We start from the raw sequence: 21,183 nt of genomic DNA on the forward strand, positions 1-21,183 counted from the left end.
TGCTGTTCGTGCAGCAGGAAAAGTGATGTGTTGTTCCAAGAAAATAATGCTCAAACACACACTGGCCGTGAAACTCAACGTGCTCTTCAACATGTTCAGCAACTTACCTGGGCAGCACGATCTCTGAACTTGTCTCCAGTTGAGGACGTGTGGGTATAATACGACGAAAAGTGACTCGTGCGATTCGTCAGCTGACAGTTCTGACAGAAATACGTGAACAGGTCGAGCAGACGTGGAATAACGTATCTCAGGACAGTATTTGGCATCTGTGCAATCGACTGGATGCCAGACTCAAGCGCCTGCATTACCGCCTGTGAGGCTACGCCACTTACTTACGTGGGTGTTTCAGTATGGGTTGTAAAGTATGTATGTTAACTGTAAACGGATCCTAGCCAAGGCTCGACATACGTTACGTACCAAGAATAATGGAGATGTAGCCCTTGTGCGCAATTTCTGGTTAAGCCAGCTCACAAGGACAATTATAAATTAAAAAATAACAATGCCGCCACCAGCCCAAGCCCTTCCTAACAATTAAGAAAAGACCGAGCCGGAAATTACCAGGTCAATTAAATTAAGAATTTAATTATAAGAAAGCAATTTTTTAAAGACACTAACAAGATGAACAGCATTGTGTGTCGCATATCAGTGAGCTTGTTTAATTAAATTGATTTTTCCTCCCATTTCTGTTCATTACAAGCAAGCAGATTAACTTAAAAAAATCAGGGAATAGAAAATTAATTTGAAAACTGGCATCAATGACAAAGATAAAGGATGCAGAGTTTATCTTTTACGTAGCACATTTATTTCACCACTGAATTTCATGCACATCCTATGAATACACATGACTGGTGCCTGAATGAAAAATTTAACAAAATAATTCACCAAAAAATGGTAGAATAGCCCAATTAAAAAAGGAAAAACACACAAAAGGAAAGTGGAACACATTAATTCAATCATTCCATCTGCATACCCACGACAGAAATAGTTCAGAGAGATATCTATCACCATTATGCTCATGCACTAGCTTGGAAAGAGTTTTATCCGATCCGCAAGGTTTGTACAGTAGATACACGACGTGGAATCCGCGCCTGCCGCTTACGAACGGCCGAACTTCAGCACGTGGTAAACCTGAGTACGAGTTAACTGTTCAGAAATTAGACATTAAACCAGGCACAAATGTAAGAAATTTTAAAGGTGCAATAGCAGAATGAGTTTGCCGTCACGAAATAAAATTAACTCGGCAGGGCAGAAACCCTCTCTAGGAGCTACGAACTGTACTCACCCACGGCTAGCTGCAGAGTGTCCTTTCTCCACCGAGCTTCGCCCAACTACCGGTGCAACGGAAGCTACCAGAGGGGTAGGCTTCCGCCACCAACCTGACAGACAAACCAACCTCAGAATAAAAGGGGTAAACCTCTCTGTCCAGGTACTGGGATCCTAAGTGGGCCATACTCTGCTACCCTCCAAACGAGAAGAAAACAGTACCTGCTCCTAGCACACGACAACCAACTCAGCGTCCCCCACAAAAAAAACCCGAATCCACACGTAAAAACTCTCATTCAGTCACATTCACGTACACATAGGGTAGGCTGAAGGGAAAAACGTAATAAATACAGGTCATGATTTCCTATGGAACATACAAAAAAAATCATACATAACACCATTTAATAAGCTTTAGTTTGATTGGTCAGTCTTTCTGGGAGAGTTAATAAATTAAACCGCAATCAGGTGGTGGACAGAATAGGATGCACAGAATCCAGTGAGACAAGTGTCTTATCGTTTATGGCTCAGGACATCGCGTAAATAAATTTTATGTCTTTATCGTCACAAAAAGAATGACAAGAATTTCATTAGAAGAAGACAGCACACAGTAGTCGGATAGTCCATCTGAGCGCCAGATACTGTATTCAGCGGGATGTCAGGAAGTCGGTGCAACGAATGGAAGAGCAAGCGGTTAGTCGTAAATGTTGAATTACGAGGAATCTGTGGAAAATTCGCTCTGTTCGTCTAGCAGAGTATCAGGTTTCTTCTTTGATGAAACGCAAATCTCCACTTGCTCTAAAATTTCCAAGTGTCTACCCATTTCATTTACGTATAAGATCTTAACCATTCTTGAACAGACCCAAATATGTACCCAAAGCAATTTTATGACATGGGTGGAACTTATATTTATATCGTATATTGAATGTGCTATCTGTCTGGCCTATATACACTACTGGCCATTAAAATTGCTACACCACGAAGATGACGTGCTACAGACGCGAAATTTTACCGATAGGAAGATGCTGTAATATGCAAATCATTAGCTTTTCAGAGCATTCACACAAGGTTGGCGCCGGTGGCGACACCTACAACGTGCTGACATGAGGAAAGTTTCCAACCGCCTTCTCATACACAAACACCAGTTGACCGGCGTTGCCTGGTGAAACGTTGTTGTGATGCCTCGTGTAAGGAGGAGAAATGCGTACCATCACGTTTCCGACTTTGATAAAGGTCGAATTGCAACCTATCGCGATTGCGGTTTATCGTATCGCGACATTCGTGCTCGCGTTGGTCGATATCCAATGACTGTTAGCAGAATGTGGAATCGGTGGGTTCAGGAGGGTAATACGGAACGCCGTGCTGGATCCCAACGGCCTCGTATCACTAGCAGTCGAGATGACAGGCATCTGCAGCAGCATGGACGATCAGCTCCGAGACCATGGCTGCGGTTACCCTTGACGCTGCACCACAGACAGGAGCGCCTGCGATGGTGTACTCAACGACGAACCTGGGTGCACGAAGGCAAAATGTCATTTTTTCGGATGAATCCAGGTTCTGTTTACAGCATCATGATGGTCGCATCCGTGTTTGGCGACATCACGGTGAACGCACATTGGAAGCATGTATTCATCATCGCCATACTGGCTTATCACCCGGCGTGATGGTATGGGGTGCCATTGATTACACGTCTCGGTCACCTCCTGTTCGCGTTGACGGCACTTTGAGCAGTGGACGTTACATTTCAGATGTGTTACGACCCGTGGCTCTGCCATTCATTCGATCCCTGCGAAACCCTACATATCAGCAGGATAATGCACGACCGCATGTTGCAAATCCTGTACGGGCCTTTCTGGATGTTCGACTGCTGCCCTGGCCAGCACATTCTCCAGATCTCTCACCAATTGAAAACGTCTGGTCAATGGTGGCCGAGCAACTGGCTCGTCACAATACGCCAGTCACTACTCTTGATGAACTGTGGTATCGTGTTGAAGCACCTGTACACGCCATCCAAACTCTGTTTGACTCAATGCCCAGGCGTATCGAGGCCGTTATTACGGCCAGACATGGTTGTACCAAGCGAGGTGGCGCAGTGGTTAGACACTGGACTCGCATTCGGGAGGACGATGGTTCAATTCCGCGTCCGGCCATCCTGATTTAGGTTTTCCGTGATTTCCCTAGATCGTTCCAGGCAAATGGCGGGATGGTTCCTTTCAAAGGGCACGGCCGACTTCCTTCCCCATCCTTCCCTAATCCGATGAGACCGATGACCTAGCTGTCTGGTCTCCTTCCCCAAAAACAACCAACCAACATGGTTGTTCTGGGTACTGATTTCTCAGCATCTATGCACCCAAATTGCGTGAAAATGTAATCACATGTTAGTTCTAGTATAATGTATTTGTCCAATGAATTCCCGTTTATCATCTGCATTTCTCCTTGTTGTAGCAGTTTCAATGGCCAGTAATGTAACAAGCAACTAATTACGTTTGCTCCTTTGCTGCTTTAATATGCTAAATCATTGCCCCTGTGCAATAATTTCCTTGTTTTGTGTATCCACGTAATCATGTACCTATAAAAAACTCGCTTCCAACCTAACCCTCCTCCCCTCTTTACGTATGTTGATAGTTAAAGACTGTTATAATCTGAAAAGAATTTTAAAGAATCGTTAAAAATAAAATCACTATCATAAATGTAACTACAAAATCGGCTGAAGTGGTTGTTCTTTGCGCGGCTGTAGACATGTATGAATTGCTAATGTGAAGATTTCACATCGTCTTTAAAACCTTGAACTCTGTCTAGATCTGACAACTTAGGTTGCCAATGCAACGCTAACATTACGTTACTGCTTGCAGCATCTGCTTTTAGGCGTAATATTATTACTGTTTCATCATTACGTAGATAGTTACTTGGCACATTTGATATTTTCTGTAACGATTCTTCCTCATCTCTTTTTTATCTTTTGACTGTAGGATGACGACTACCATCTGGTTGTAGGTGATTGATAGCGTCGTAAGAAAATATAAGAGGATGGTTGGTCAGAAATGGTCTCCACTGAAAATATTCCATTTTTACTAAATCATAAATTACCAGGCGTTCGAGAATCTTCCTCACACAATATAGATATTTTCCTAGTCTAAACTCTAATTATGTCCGTTATGATGAAAAATAAGTAATATGAGTTTCCATGACCTAATTATTCTATATAGCACATCACATTTCAGTATGAAATGTATGACGAAAACATTTACACCATTAACTATTGATTGAATGAGTAAATACCAGTATTATCAGTATACCTAAATAAATCGAGATAATCGTAGAAGATACTGTCATCCAGGCCGCTGTACATGACTGTTACTTTATAAGATGCGTGTGTACTAATTACCAAACTTTCTTCTTAATATATACAACGAAGTGGTAACTGCACTTAGACGGCATAGTTTGAGCTGAAAACTTTTTAAAGTAACTTTAAAAATGTTCCTCATTACCTTTCTCAGCTGTTGTTCTTTTGGCCCTTCCATGCCGCTTGAAAATTGTGTTCTTGTCATACGAGTTTGCCGTTGAGTATACATATCAATATTATGTGACTACAATGCTCTTATCGTTTATGATTGTATAGAACTCTTAAGGCGCAACATTCTGATGATATTTTCTCTGACCGTGAAAGAAAGTGTTCATTCCACTGCAACCGACAACCAATATTGATACCAAAAATTTTTTAGACGTAAAGTTAAGTTAGACTGAAATTTTGTCTGAGACTGAATACAAATTGCTTTTTACTCCTCCATTTCCGACATGTTTAAAACATTTTTAAAATTTATCTTTCCTCATTAGCAGATAAATTACTATTCTGTTAATAAGAGGATTTTGTTGGAACTTTGCGGCGGCAAGAATAATTACCCGTCGAGTCACCAGGTAATAAATCAAGAGCGAAGTTCAACCTGCGAGCTATTTAGTCTGCAGCTTTCGTTAATGGAGTGTACGCTACGGAAACTGTGGGGAGAGAGAGAGAGAGAGAGAGAGAGAGTTATCCGAGTTCCGGGAAACTGTTTTTCGTGTTTCTCTCGTCGATGGTTTCGAGAGCCTGATATTGGGTTGCATCACGAATCTTTCCTGCCAGCACATACCCTGCCAAACTTATCCACATTCGTTGGTTTCTGCTGCTAGCTGTATATTTTCAGTGTAATGGACGTAGAAATATCACGAGGAAGTTTAAAATGATTGTAAACCATGGTCTGGAGAAGTATGTGCTGAGTAAGTGGATTAGGGATGGAAGAGACTCATCGTGGTTCTTAACAAAATTCGGAAAATACAGAGAAAACAGAGATTGTGGCACTCCCATTTTTTTTAAAAAAAAGGAACGCAGAAATATCGACAGGCATAAAGCAGTGGAGTAAAGAGAGAGGAGACCACTGATTTATTACCCTTATGTAAACAGACAAACCCCATCTGACATTTTCAAGCTCACTCCGTCCCCTCCCCCTCTCCTGGCAGCCCACGTATGCACCTATTCAGTATTTATTTAGAACTTAATTTATGACCAAATTATCTCATTGGCCTTAATTTATGACCGACTATCTAAACATGGCTGCCTCTATATTTATGGCACATTATATTTACAACTATAATTTATGACACAAATTGAGCACCAGATGGTTGCCTGTGTATTTAGCCTTATCTTAATTGCTATCATTTATGACATGACAATCAAATATGGCTGTCTAAGAATCTTTCCCCCACCAGTCCAAAAGAACAGTTGTTCCAATATCCATGGTGCTGCAGTCACCTAAGCCCACCACACACCCCAAAAATGCTTGGCATCATGAAATTGATGCAACATTTGTGCTCTGTACGTCAGTCAATCATCATGAAGCATCAACAGAGATCAAACCACAGCCTCCAGTTAGAATAAACTCACGTTATTGATGTAAATGTACAGTAGGCAGACTAGCAACATTTTACATAGGTGTATGCAAAGCAAATGGAGTGAGATCAGTCATAATACTGCAAGAGACGGCTGTTGGGAGGGCGTAAGTGCAGTTGGTTCTGCGTCAGGAGGCATTCTCCCAGTTTTGTCCTTGACAGTTTTCCTCGGAAAGATGGTAGTGACCTGTGGTTGCCGGTAAGCGCAGTGAAAGAAGATTCAAAATTAGGTATTTATTTTCTTTAAAATACAAGTAACGCCTTGACCCGTGGCTGACATCGTCCGTCAATCTACATCTACATCTACATAGATACTTCGCAAGCCACTGTTCGATGCGTGGCGGATGGTACCCTATACCACTACTTGTCATTTCGCCTCCTGTACCAGTCGCAAATAGAGCGAGAGAAAAACGACTGCCTGTACGCCTCCGTGTGAGCCGTAATTTCTCGTATCTTCGTGATCATTACGCGCGATGTATGTTGGCGGTAGTAGAATCGTTCGGCAGTCAGCTTAAAATGCCGTTTCTCTCAATTTTCTCAGTAGTGTTTCTCGGAAAGAACGTCGCCTTACCTCCAGGGATTCCCATTTCAGTTCCCAAAGCATCTCTGAAACACTTACGCGTTGTTCCCACCTAGCGGTAACAAATCTAGCAGCCGCCCTCTGAATTGCTTCGATGACACTCTTCAATCCGAGCTGGTAAGGATCCCAAACATTCGAGCATTACTCGAACATAGGTTGCACGAGCGTCCTTTGTGCGGTCTCCTTTACAGCCGAACCACGGTTTCCTAAAATTCTCGCAGTAAACCGATGTACCACAGATTTCATATGCTCGTTCCACCTCATATCGCTTTGCAGCGTTACGCCAAAGTATTTAAACGACTTAACTGTGTCAAGCAGGACACTTGTGATACTGTATCCGAACGTTACAGGTTTGTTCTGCCTACAGATCCGCATTAACTTACATTTTTTTACATTTAGGGCTAGTTACGTAACGGAATGGACAGTGTCTTGAAAGGAGGATATAAGATGAACATCAACAAAAGCAAAACGAAGATAATGGAATGTAGTCGAATTAAGTCGGGTGATGCTGAGGGAATTAGATTAGGAAATGAAACACTTAGAGTAGTAAAGGAGTTTTGCTATTTGGGGAGCAAAATAACTGATGATGGTCGAATTAAGACGATACAAAATGTAGACTGGCGATGGGAAGAAAAGTGTTTCTGGGGAAGAGAAATTTGTTAACATCGAGTATAGATTTAAGTGTCAGGAAGTCGTTTCTGAAAGCATATGTATGGAGTGTAGCCATGTATGGAAGTGAAACATGGACGATAACTAGTTTGGACAAGAAGAGAATAGATGCTTTCGAAATGTGGTGCTACAGAAGAATGCTGCAGATTAGATGGGTAGATCACATAACTAACGAGGAGGTATTGAATAGAATTGGGGAGAAGAGTTTGTGGCACAACTTGACAAGAAGAAGGGACCGGTTGGTAGGACATGTTCTGAGGCATCAGGGGATCACCAATTTAGTATTGGAGGGCAGCGTGGGGGATAAAAATCGTAGAGGGAGACGAAGAGATGAATACACTAAGCAGATTCACAAGGATGTAGGCTGCAGTAGGTACTGGGAGATGAAGAAGCTTGCACAGGATAGAGTAGCATGGAGAGCTGCATCAAACCAGTCTCAGGACTGAAGACCGCAACAACAACAGCAAGGCATTAGGAGTGATTTAAAATGGAATCACCATATAAAATTAATTTTCAGTAAAGCAGATGCCAGACTGAGATTCATTGGAAGAATCCTAAGGAAATGCAATCCGAAAACAAAGGAAGTAGGTTACAGTACACTTGTTCGCCCACTGCTTGAGTATTGCTCACCTGTGTGGGATCCGTACCAGATAGGGTTGGTAGAAGAGATAGAGAAGATCCAACACAGAGCAGCGCGCTTCGTTACAGGATCATTTAGTAATCGCGAAAGCGTTACGGAGATGATGGATAAACTCCGGTGGAAGACTCTGCAGGAGAGACGCTCAGTAGCTCGGTACGGGCTTTTGTTGAAGTTTCGAGCAGTATATAGCTCCCTCCAACGTATATCTCGCAAAGAGAGCATGAGGCTAAAATCAGAGAGATTAGAGCCCACACAGAGGCATACCGACAATCTATCTTTCCACGAACAATACGAGACTGGAATAGAAGGGAGAACCGATAGAGGTACTCAAAGTACCCTCCGCCACACACCGTCGGGTGGCTTTGCGGAGTATGGATGTAGATGTAGATGTAGATACTATATCCGAACGGTACAAGTTTGTTCTGCCTACTGATCCGCATTAACTTACATTTTTCTATATTTAGGCTTAGTTACCATTCATCACAGCAACTGGAAATTTTGTAAGTAAACCTGTATCTTGCTACGTTACCAACTTCGACACCTTACCGCACATCACAGCATCATCAGCAAACAACCGTAGATTGCTGTCCACCCTGTCCCTGACGATACCCTTGTCTCTGATGAACACTCACTGTCGAGCACAACATACTGGGTTCTATTACTTAAGAAGTCTTCGAGCCACTGACATATCTGCGAACTTACTTCATACGCTCGTACCTTCGTTAATAGCCTGCAACGGGGCACCGTGCCTGCTGAATAAAGAGGTCGTAAAAGAGGTCTTCAGCCCGCTGAAGACAGCTGACACCGCACCACGTCATTCCAGCCTGCTGCTGCACTGGCGGTTCGCCACTTGCGGTCCCCCCGGCACAGGCTGTACCGCGACGCCGCGACAGTAAGTGACGGTGGCGCATACATTGAACTTACACACGCCGACTTGGGGGGTGCTCTGTCCCCTCCCGGCCGGCCGGAGTGGCCGTGCAGTTCTAGGCGCTACAGTCTGGAGCCGCGCGAACGCTACGGTCGCAGGTTCGAATCCTGCCTCGGGCATGGATGTGTGTGATGTCCTTAGGTTAGTTAGGTTTAAGTAGTTCTAAGTTCTAGGGGACTGATGACCACAGATGTTAAGTCCCATAGTGCTCAGAGCCATTTGAACCATTTTGTTCCCTCCCGCTCACCACCCTTCTTTGTCATCCGTCGTACTGTGATGACGGTTGCCGTGCAACTGTGAAGTTCGACGATATTGGTGTGCCTTCCAGGTAGGTCCTATTCAGTCCGCCGTAGTGTCAGGAACGCTGGTGTCTTGATGCTGTTGGGACGGAAAGACCTCCAGCTTCTCCCATCTGCGACAGAGACAGACTGTTCAAAAAAATGGTCCAAATGGCTCTGAGCACTATGGGACTTGGAACTTCTCAGGTCATCAGTCCCCTAGAACTTAGAACTAATTAAACCTAACTAACGTAAGGACATCACACACATCGATGCCCGAGGCAGGATTCGAACCTGCGACCGTAGCGGTCGCGCGGTTCCAGACTGTAGCGCCTAGAACCGCTCGGCCACACCGGCCGGCGACAGACTGTTGTGTTGAACTCTGCGACTGGTGAGTATGGAGAGGGATGCCGGAGTTGCTGTGTGCCGCGAGGTTCTCTGTTAAATTTGGGGTGGCCGGAGCGTTGCGTGAGACGGTGAGCCCTCTCGATGTGTGTGTAAGTACAGCCCTGCCTGCCCAGTGTGCAGTTCCGCCTCCAGCAATCTCTGTGCAGAGTTCTCCTTACAATGGACACCTTTTCTCTTTAACAATGATGGAGAGTTACAACAAATCAGTAAGTGCAGTGCAATGTACTTTAACATGTTAGATAAAATATTCTGATAATGCAAGAAGAAATTCGCTACACTGACTACGTATTTAAAATTACAATATGTCAGTAATTCTGCATTTTACAACTAACACTGTCCTGGTGATGCCCGTAGCGTGTTTTCCATGTTGCAAGCCTAGATAAGTGGTGGCTGAAGTACCACTGAAATTGGAACAATCATTTTTTGGAGTGGTGGAGTAAAAAACACTGTGGCCATTTTGGGTCATAAATTATAGTGATTAAGATTAGGTTATCTTTGAAACTCATCGGGTGGCTTGGCACGGTAGCTCAGCAACTTCGGTCAGAGGGCTGCTTGCCCTCTTTAATAAATGAACTGAGTAAGGGAATCAACGATGTCTGGTGACGCCCGACCAGCCCAAACACAACGAACTATATCGAACAACAAAAAGAAGTGGTAATGTGCTTGCCGACCATGCAGTGGGCTCGGGTTCGATTCCCGGCCAGGTTGTAGATTTTCTCCGCCCGTCGACTGGGTGTTGTGTTCTCCTCATCATCCTCTCATCACTGATGCGCAGGTCTCCCAATGTTGCTTCGAGTGAAATAAGACTTGCAACTGGTGGCCGAACTTCTTCGGACGGGGCCTCCCGGCCAACAATGTCATATGATCATTACATTTTATCTGGTATCTATTTTGAGTCATGAGTTATAACCGTTAAGCTAAAACACAAACAACAGAGGTATCCAAGTTTTGGTAGTGTGTCATAAATTATAGTAATTAAGATAATTGTCGATCATGCAGGCAGTTACATCCCTCACTATCATTGGCAAAATGTGCCTTTGAATTCCACGCCATTTATACATCACTCAATTGGCCTAGAAGAGTGATGGAGGGGAGAGGAGAAGAGATGACCTTGAAAATGTGTGGCGAAGGGGAAGAGGCAGGGGTGACGTTGAAAGTGACATGTGTTGTTTTTACAGAAGTTTCATGAATCAGTGGCCCCATCATCTCTTTGCCCCACTAGTGGTATAAAAAGATTGATGCACAAAGTAAACAACAACTTCCACCACCAAATGTTAGCGGAAGATGCTGCTGAGTACCCCAGAAAATTCTGATCCTATGTAAATAAAGTTCGTCGCTTGTGAACCAGTCTGGTGTGGCAAGAAAAGACAGTAAAATTAAAGTCGAAGTTTTAAATTTCGCGTTGGGACATAAATACTATTGTTTGACCACCACACAAAGATTCGTATGGAGGAGATAGAAACAGGCATCCCTGGCGCTGAAAAACATCTTAAAGAGTTGAACAAAAAATGGCTCTGAGCACTATGGGACTTAAAATCTGAGGTCATCAGTCCCCTAGAACTTAGAACTACTTAAACCTAGCTAACCTAAGGACATCACACACATCCATGCCCGAGGCAGGATTCGAACCTGCGACCGTAGCGGTCTCGCGGTTCCAGACTCAAGCGCCTAGAACCGCTCGGCCACACCGGCCGCCAAAGAGTTGAACACAAATAGGTCGCCAGGTCCAGATGAAATTTCAGTTTCAGTTTGGTTTTACAGAGAGTACTCTTCATCATTGGCCCGGCACTCATCGGGAACCTCTCGTCCAGCTGAAAGTCCTGAGCGACTGGAAGAAAGGTAAAGGGATAACCCTGCAGAACAACAGTCCAGTATCCTTAACATCGGTTTGCTGTAGAATTCTAAGTTGGAATACAGCAAAATTTTCTGGAGAGAGAGAGAGAGAGAGAGAGAGAGAGAGACAGAGAGAAGCTTCTTGAAAGAGAAAAGCTACTATCCACAAACTAACAGGGATTAAGAAAGCATAGCTTACGCTGACCTCAGCTTGTCATTCCCTCGTACCATATCCTGATAACCATGTATGACAACACGCAAATTCTATATTCCTAGATATCGGAGAGCGTTTGCCACAGTGCCGCATTGCAGAATGTTAAACAGAGGTAAGAGCATACAAAGTAAGTACTCAGGTACGTGAGTGGCTCGAAGATTGGTGAGTACGTAACAGAACCCACTACGTTATCCTCGACGGCATGTTTTCATTGGACACAAAGGCATCGTCATGAACGCCCCAAGGATATGTGAGAATGCTTTGTATGTACAGGGTGTCCGTAACTAAAGTTCCAATTTCAAAACGCTGTACAAATCTGGAAATTGGTGGTAAGGTCACGTGCGACCAAATTGCTGAGGTCATCCGTCCCTAGACTTACACACTACTTAAACTAACTTACGCTAAGGACGACACACAGCCATGCCCGAGGGAGGACTCGAACCTCCGCGACTGGGGAAGCCGCGCGGAGCGTTACAAGACGCCCAAGACCGCGCGGCTACCCCGCGCGGCAAAACGCCGTAGAAAGAGAACCACTGCTCAGAATGACATCAAATTTGAACAGCGTACATTGACGCAGGGGGAAATGTCACGGAACAAAAAAAAAAATTACGGAAAATTAACTAGTAGTTGGCACTCAAGGCGTCGGTTTATGCACACCAACAAACGCGCAGCACACGACTGTTCCTCAGTTAGCGTACGAGACGCCCAACATGTCTATCTCCATGAAGGATCGCGCGCTGCTAGCAAAGTTCTTTTCCGAGAACTGTGATGTGAAACAGTAGCCCTGTGGAAGTACCGGACATTCGAGGGTCGAAATGAGGCATTGGTCCGATGTCTACCAAGGGTCTGCAGAGAATAATTACAAAATTCGAAAAGACGGAGTCTTTTGAAGTGCAGTGTGGCAGATGGAGGAACGCAACCGATCTCACGTCTGTCGAAGATGTGGCCACAGCATTCTAGAGGGGTAGAGCGGTAGTGTGCAGACATGCAGTGCACCAGGAACCGCCCAAATGTTGGAGGTGTCTGCGACCATGGTACACAAAATCTTACGAAACATCCTGCGTTGCTATTCACACAAGATCACCCATTTCAGGAGTCACTGCCTGCTGATCTGCCAGCAAGACAAACGTTTCTTCCTGAATTTCTTGCTCGCATGGTAGTGGCTAATGAATGGCCACGGAACATTCTATGGACAGACGAAGCCCATTTCTATCTCCAAGTAAAATGTCAATACACAGAATTGCAGAACGTGGGGAACAGAAAATCCTCACGCACATCAACACGTACAACTTCATTCTGCAAAGGTAACTATATGGTGCGGGCTGTCAGACACGTATATCTTAGGACTGTATTTTTTTCGAGGAGGTGACTTCCGCGGGTGTTGCTATCTGCAGGGTTACTGGTGAGCGCTATGAGAGTCTTTTGAGCACCATCGTCACTCCAACCCTTCAACGTGTGGGTGTGTGGGGAGGATCATTTTTATGCAAGATGACGCTCCTCTGCGCATTGCACAGCCAGTAAAGCGGGTGCTGTAGGTATGTCGGAAATGCTGGAATTATCAGCAGTCATTTCCCTGCGGCCTGGCCGTCCATATCAGCAGATCCGTGTGACTTCTGACTGTAGGTTTATCTGAAAGATGTTGTGTTCAGTGCTCCAATTACGAGTGTATTCTGGACGTGATCCGCGAGACACTCCGACCCGTTGTGGAACATACTGTTTCTTGATTTCAACTTGTGGCAGAAAACGGTGTACAGCATATTGAGTATGTCTTGCGCCAGTCTCACGAAAGTTACAAACCGATGTCATCTTGCTTTTTATGCGGAATTTGGACACAGGACAGTTAAAAACAGATGAAATTTTACTTTTTATACTGCCTTTGGCCCAAAGACAATTAAAAACTATTATTATATTGCTTTTAGTGCGGTTTTTGGCCTCGGGAGGGTTAAAAACAAATTTTTCCTATCCTATGTGGTACGACTTTTCCGTGCTGCATGGCCTTACCCAACCAAGAGTGTCACAACTGTTGACTGCCGAACGTTCGCAGCCACGCACATTGAATGGGATGGATGGTGTAATGTGCGACTCAGACCGTATAAGTCGTATTTAAATTTATCTGTCATTTGTAGTCGACGCCATATGCTTTAAGACGCTTATAGCGCCGTCTATTTGTAAAATATTCGTCAATTTTTTTTGTTCTATGACGTTTCTTCCATGTTTAAATTTGACGTCATTCTGAGCCGTAATTCTGTTTCTACACCATTTTAAATCTAGAACTTAAACTATCGACACCCTGAACTTAAACGATCTGATGGATAGGGTGAGCAGCATTCAGCGACTCTTTGCTGATGACTCTGTAGTGCACCTGAAAGTGTAATCGTTGATTTACTGTAGGACGATACAGAATGACTTGGAATTTCTGTTTGGCGCGACAAATGGTAACTTGCTCTAAATCCTTAAAAATGCAGACGAGTGGGAAAAGCAATCCTGTTATGTTAAAACGTAGTATTAGTGGTGTGGTGATTGACGCAGCCATCTCAAATAAACACCTAGAATCAAAAATGGTTCAAATGGCTCTAAGCACTATGGGACTTAACGTCGGAGGTCATCAGTCCCTTAGACTTAGAACTACTTGAACCTAACTAACGTAAGGACATCACACACATCCATGTCCGTGGCAGGATTCGAACCTGCGACAGTAGCAGCAGCGCGGTTCCGGACTGAAGCGCCTAGAACCGCTCGGTCATCACGGCTATACATCTAGATGCGACGTTGCAAAGTTTTGGATTATTGGGAGAATTATAGTGAAGTGTAACTTACCTATAAAGGAAACCACGCAAAGAACACTTGTGTGAGCCGTTCTTGAGTATTATTCGAGTTTTAAGGATCCCCATCAGGTCGGATTAAATGAAGATATCGAAGCAATTCAGTGGCGTGCTGCTGGATATGTTACCAATAAGTTTAGTCAACACAAAATATTGGAGAATTGTTGTGTTAACTCAAATGGGAAATCCTGGGCCGAAGACGACGCTCTTTTCGCGGAATACTACTGGGAAAATTTACAGAAGCGGTATTCGCGACAGACCTCAGAACGATCCTGCTACCACACAAATACTCGTATATCTCGCGAAAGGATTGCAAAGACAACAAAAAAGAAATTAGGGCTCTTGCTGTGATGTAATTCTATTCAACTGGCGCTCTTTTCACAAAACCTAGATCGATTTTCGAGTCGATCTACTGCAAATCGATTGCTTCAGGTGAAAACTGCTTTCTTCGTCGTAAAATAGCCAACGGCCTTGCCGCAGTGGTAACACAGGTTCCCGTCAAATCATCGAAGTTCATTAACCGCTGTCGGGCTGGGATAGCACTTGGATGGGTGACCATCCTGTCTACCAAGCGCTGTTGGCAAGCGGGGTGCACTCAGCCCTTGTGATGTAAACTGAGGAGCTACTTGGTTGAGAAGTAGCTGCTCCGGTCTCTGAAACTGACATACGGCCGGGAGAGCTGAGTGCTGTCCACATGCCCCTCCATATCCGCATCCAGTGACGCATGTGGGCTGAGTATGATACGGCGGTCGGTCGGTACCATTGGGCCTTCCAAGGCCTGTTCCGATGGAGTTTAGTTTTAATTTAGTTCGTCATAAAATAACTTCTACGCAATAAAATTTGGTTCCCATGTAACATGGTAGACATTTGCGTCAAACGTTTTACTTGTATTTTTCAGCCTTCTTCCTGTGGTTAGTTTCGCATTTGATTTATCTCCAGCTTAACCAACATGAATTAGAAGTCAGAACCAATTCTTCTTATTCGCAGTGGCGTATTAAGTTTTACGGGGGTGACAGCTTCCATCAGCTAACCATGCAAAGCTAGATATGAGAGCAATGCACATCTTAATTTTGGCAATTTTTTACAAAAAAAAGAAAATTTTAGAAGCAAGAAAGGTAATACAATCAAAGAAATATGTCAAAATGCGTCTATTCTGATAGTTAGTTTCACTTAAAAGACAGCGTTTTAATTACCATTAATTAATTAAAACGTCGATAACGTGCGTAATACTTCGGCCGGACAAAACCCAATTTCATTTACGTAATCCCCTAATCAAACGGAATCGTTTGTATACATCACAATGACATTTTGTTTGTTTTTTCATTTTGGCATTTTTCTAGAAATTTTTGTTTTTGGAATGTCTATAGCCCTTCTAAAACCCCTTAAACCCGGTTTCATCATGATAAACACGGTATGAATGTGAACAGAGCCAGCAATTTGTGATGGATTCTCAGGTTCATTTGACTGCACTGTATTATCTGTATGAATGGCCATCAACATAGCTTACAATTACTGAAATTTAATTTGAGTTATCAGAAACATCGTAACATAACATTTTTGCAGTTGTTTAATTTTTTTTGAGTTAAAATGTTTACTCACTGTAAAATTGAGGAAAAGGCTGATATCGCTAATGACGGAAAAATCGATCCAAATGGCGGCAGCAAACATGAAAAATTTTATGTAAGTTTAGGCGAACAAATTCTATTCTCATACAACATCAGTAAACCTTTCTGACGTTTTAATTCAGGTTATGGCATCTCTCAATCAATTAAAGACATATGAAAGTTTTTCAAAAATAGTAACTGTGGTGAAAAGCAATTTGGTCGTAAACATCGATACTGTTGAAGAGGAAATTGGTAGTTCAAATGCAACTCTGAAGGGAGAACTGTGTGAGGGATTTGATACTCTACCAATCAAAGAGCAGAAGTTAGAGGACAGGACCGCTGACGTAGGAACTTGTTTACAAGCTGAGACTGACAACGTAAGAAATGAATTCTCTTTGTACAGCCCGACAGTGAACAGGAATTCAAACAAGTTCATGATCTAATAGAGTCAAAAGACTTCAAATTAAAACGATAGCTTTCAACAGTTTACTTAGGTTCGGGGATTCACGTGGTGTCGGTCAGTGATATACTTAATCAAGTTCAGACCGTGAGGAACCCTGCAGTAAATTAGAAACAAACGAATCTGGAACCAACCAACAACCGGCAAATGTTGATGATAAAGCAATGAATTTGTAGGAACCAGATTTTTTAGAGTTTCATAGCGATGATATGTGGACCAATGTACCAGTGAAATGTTTTTTAAAGGAAGGAAAAGATCATGCTGTAGATTCTATTCAATATTACACGGATACTTTTGTATCTAATATGACAGATACCCAAAGATCAAATGTGTCAAAAAACGTTTAGGGAGATATGTTGTGGCATGGTCCAACATAATTTACAAAATTTAAGTTATTAGGAGTTTCTTAGCACTTTCTGGGCTGAAGCAAAACAAGTCAAAATCCAGAATGAGTTTCGAATGGATTACGGTATTGGAAAGGAAAAGGTAGGATGAAAGAATTCTGTAAAGATCAATTAAAGAAGCTTGTATATCTCAACGAACCCCTTGGAGTCTTCACTGAAATGATCGCTCTGTCAAGGAACTCTTCGAGTGCGAAGTCGCAGTAAGTCAATGATGTTTACGGCATTCGACGTCACACATATTCTCTTCGTGCAACCACAGTATGGGCTGCTAATGGTAACAAGGGGTGGGGCTGGAGGTATCCAATGGTGTGCACAGCATAAGGCTGCGGAGTGTAGTTGAACTGCTTAGTCGACAAGTAACTTACACCAATGCATCAGGCCTACTGGTGTTGATACAAAGCAGAACAATGGCAACGATAAAAAACAAAAAAATTGCATTGTATCTACAACGTTGCAGGGGTCGACGTTTCGTCAGCAAAGGAACCCAAGGAATATCCCAGAGTGAGAAAAATGTGTCAGATGAAATATTAGCGTTTCTGCAAGAAGAGTCAGTGGAGTGTTTGGTGTCGTATACGATTCACTGTGTTGACAATGTACATTAGGAGTATGATGAAGATATGTGCTTAACAAGCGGAAGTGATTCTGTAACAGGTGTTGAGCCATGTAGTTAATCATACTTGTAGGTCAGGGAGCCGCAAATTCTGTCTCCATTGAAATGTAGTAAAGGAGGATCGTTGTACAAGGAGTGGGTACTAAACATAATTACGTACATGGAAGATCGAGTACAGTAAGAAAAACAATTATGAACAGATTTCGAATAAGAGCACAGAAGACAGAGTAATGCATAATAAAAACTACGGATATCTAACGGAGGACAAGCCGCACTTGTTACAAAACCTGGTGTCTGCGTGTTTCAAGGAAGCTCGATACAATTTAAAGGATCTGTAATATAGTGACGTTACGCACATCAAATTACGCGCGACATAGATTGCAGTGATTTCGAGGGAAGCAGTGGATGGTTGCGTAACTTCAGATAGTGCTACAGAATTGGAAGATGTAAGATAATGAAATTTCGAATAAAGCATCAACTTAACGATGCATAGCAAACTGTGAAATCGGCCCGAATATTTGTAGATGGGGTAAACAAATTTTATCCCAACGTTCAGTCGGATATTTTTTTTCAACTCCGACCTTACAGGATTTGAAGAGGAAATGCATAGGAAAGGAACCATGAAAATTAGACACAAGGAGACTTGTATTAAGGTCAACTAACATCAGTACCTCAAAGCATTCGTGTACAAGTATTCCGACTGTCAATCTGGATGGTAAATTGGCTGGAAAGTTGTTCGTTGTGCTGCGAGAAGTTGGAGGTGTTCTTCCTCTTACGATTCTTTCTAGTGTGCATGATTTTACATTAGGGAATATTTACGTCACAGCAAGCAAGAGTGGGAAAATGGGGGTAAGAGGTCTTCAACTATGGTATGAGCACTACTTTTGGCCAATAGCTGGTCAAAATAACTTACTTTTGCTTGATTCTTGGTCTGAGTATAAACATTACTCCTTTAGAACAAACTGTCCCGTCAGCAAAGTGTGTGACATTGCTTTACATACGACTTGGAACCACTGGACAAATTCAGCCTCTGGGTGTTTTTTTTTATGGTTATGAAACATATTATCGCACTATTGCAGGTATGCCTTGAGGGATACCCAGACAGACTGTTTCGCAATTGGTTGCATTCCATTCCATTCCATTCCATCAGTTCTCATCACCCCGTTACAACAATATGATTCTTTGTGCCTTCCTTAAAAGTGAATACCTGGATGAATGTCCTCCACGGTTTGTAACTCGCAAGGAGTTCTCCTTCGCTCTTGATGGTGTGAACCTTTGTAATCACTGTGGCGCGCCATTTTTCATTCGGTGTTCATGGTGCAAGTTAATGATCTGTTTTGAACATATCTTGAATGTCGACGGTGTCCATTTGTGAAATGGAAACATCCCATAGAAGGTTGATTTATGCACTTCCCGGACACTCATTTTCCTCCTGACAAAATTTTCCTGTCATAATTATTAACACAACGCTTTCAAATTTGCCTAACTAAAGATTAAACTTACGACCTCGCACTCAAAGGTTGCCTTGTGAGAAGCCATCTGCCTGAGAGCTTGCAGTAGTACATAGTGGAAAGTGTCATTAAATCACTGAACAATTTTTAGACTGCCTTGAAAAGTTAGATGAGTCCTCAGAATATAAATGCAGAGCTATTCAGACTGCAGGGAACCAGCATCAGGGAGGCTGGTATAGGAATTTCGTAAAGTTTGGAAAGGGACATAATTCCACAAATTATCCTCCAAGCGGAGACCAAGAGAGAGAGATAGACTTCAGAGGAAATTTCATAGGTAGAGGAGGAGACAGGTATTTTGAAGGAGAGGAAGTCAATGTGCTTAGGAACCGAAACTTAGAAACAAATAATGGAGTGGTCCTGCATCCCTACAATATGGGAAACTGGTGAGTGTGAGAGGGCCACATAGTTGGGAGAAAAGATACAAGTGATTCAATGTGTAACGCAATACCGATTACAAATAGATTTAGTCTATGTAACTATGTGTCTGTGATTATGAAATGTTTCTTCTTTGTTAGCTAAGGTCATTGATTTGAATCAAGAAATTTAAAGTTTGTAATGTATGTATGAAAAAAGATAGATGGTATTTAAAATAATGAAATTTTCTAAAATATGTATCTTCATAAAGAAAAATTTGCGCAATGGAAGCTGGTTCATGCTTAGTAAACTTGTATTGTGAAATATAAAATGGCCTCGGATATGGATTTGGCTGTTGCATAGTACTCTTCGGCAATAAGGAATGGCTCTAACACGATATAAATCCGTCGCCAAGAAGAAATGGCAAAGAGCATTCCACATCAAGAGCCGTGAGTACAGTTAGCTGCCACCATTGACCGCCGGCCTCTGTGGCCGAGCGGTTCTAGGTGCTACAGTCCGGAACCGCGCTGCTGCTACGGTCGCAGCTTCGAATCCTGCCTCGGGCATGGATGTGTGTGATGTCTTTAGATTAGTTAGGTTTAAGTAGTTCTAAGTCTAGCGGACTGATGACCACAGATGTTAACTCCCATAGTGCTCAGAGCCATTTGAACCGTTTTTGAACAAACTGATTGTCCTCTTCAGACACTCTTATACCCTTCATACTGTGCAAATCTCATTCTTTGCTTCATTAGTGCAAAGTCTCTCGACTCTCTAAAGGTCGATAGTGTTACACATGCCCCTGTTTGACTTCTGGATATCTTCAGATAATCAGGAGTAAAACGTAAACAGTATTACGTGCTTAGGGCGCAACACTTATTCATATCTTCCTCTCACATTACAGTATTAATAAAATTTGTTAGTTTCATTCGGACAATGCTTGACCAGAACATTTTCAGTTCTTAACTAATTTTCCCACACAATAAAATTTCACTTTTTTGATGAAATGAAATGCACTACTTCGGACTGTCGGAAGTCACAACAGTTCCTTCATCAGATTTCTATTACAAACCTTCACTTTTTGGCTGTCGAAAGTAACTCGACAGACCCTTCTTTCCAATTTAGAAAATTTATATTACTTTCAACATAAACTATTGAGGTTTTCTAAATTTTCTCAACATTTACAACTTCGTTAATACACAAATTTTTTGTAAAGACTTGAAGATTTTTCATTCCTCTACTTCTCGAGGCAAATATCTTTTAATTCTGTCGACATTGTGATGACCGTACCTTCGCTTTGATATCGGAAATACCAAATTGTAGGCATTGTGGTGCAGACACTTGTCTATTACAAATGGACCTTCGTAAATGAAATTAAATTTTGAAATTTCCTGATCAATTTCGATCGATCTAGCATGCGTATTGACCAAGACTAAATCTCCCTCTTTGAACCTACTTGTTCTTACTTTTACATCATGCCTTTTTGCATTCGCCTCAGCCTGTTTCAAGTGTGTTTTCACAAGCGTTTACTATTCGCGTGGGCTCATGAACTAACTGCTCGAAATACTTTTCAGAGATTGTGTTTAGCACAATTTCGGATGATGTTTTATGAGTAACTCCAGAATTAAACATGTATTTTCGCCAACATATCGGGGGTAAATTAAAGTCACCACCAACTATAATCGTAT

This window comes from Schistocerca americana, chromosome 1, assembly GCF_021461395.2.
Source record: "Schistocerca americana isolate TAMUIC-IGC-003095 chromosome 1, iqSchAmer2.1, whole genome shotgun sequence".
Taxonomy (NCBI): Eukaryota; Metazoa; Arthropoda; class Insecta; order Orthoptera; family Acrididae; genus Schistocerca; species Schistocerca americana.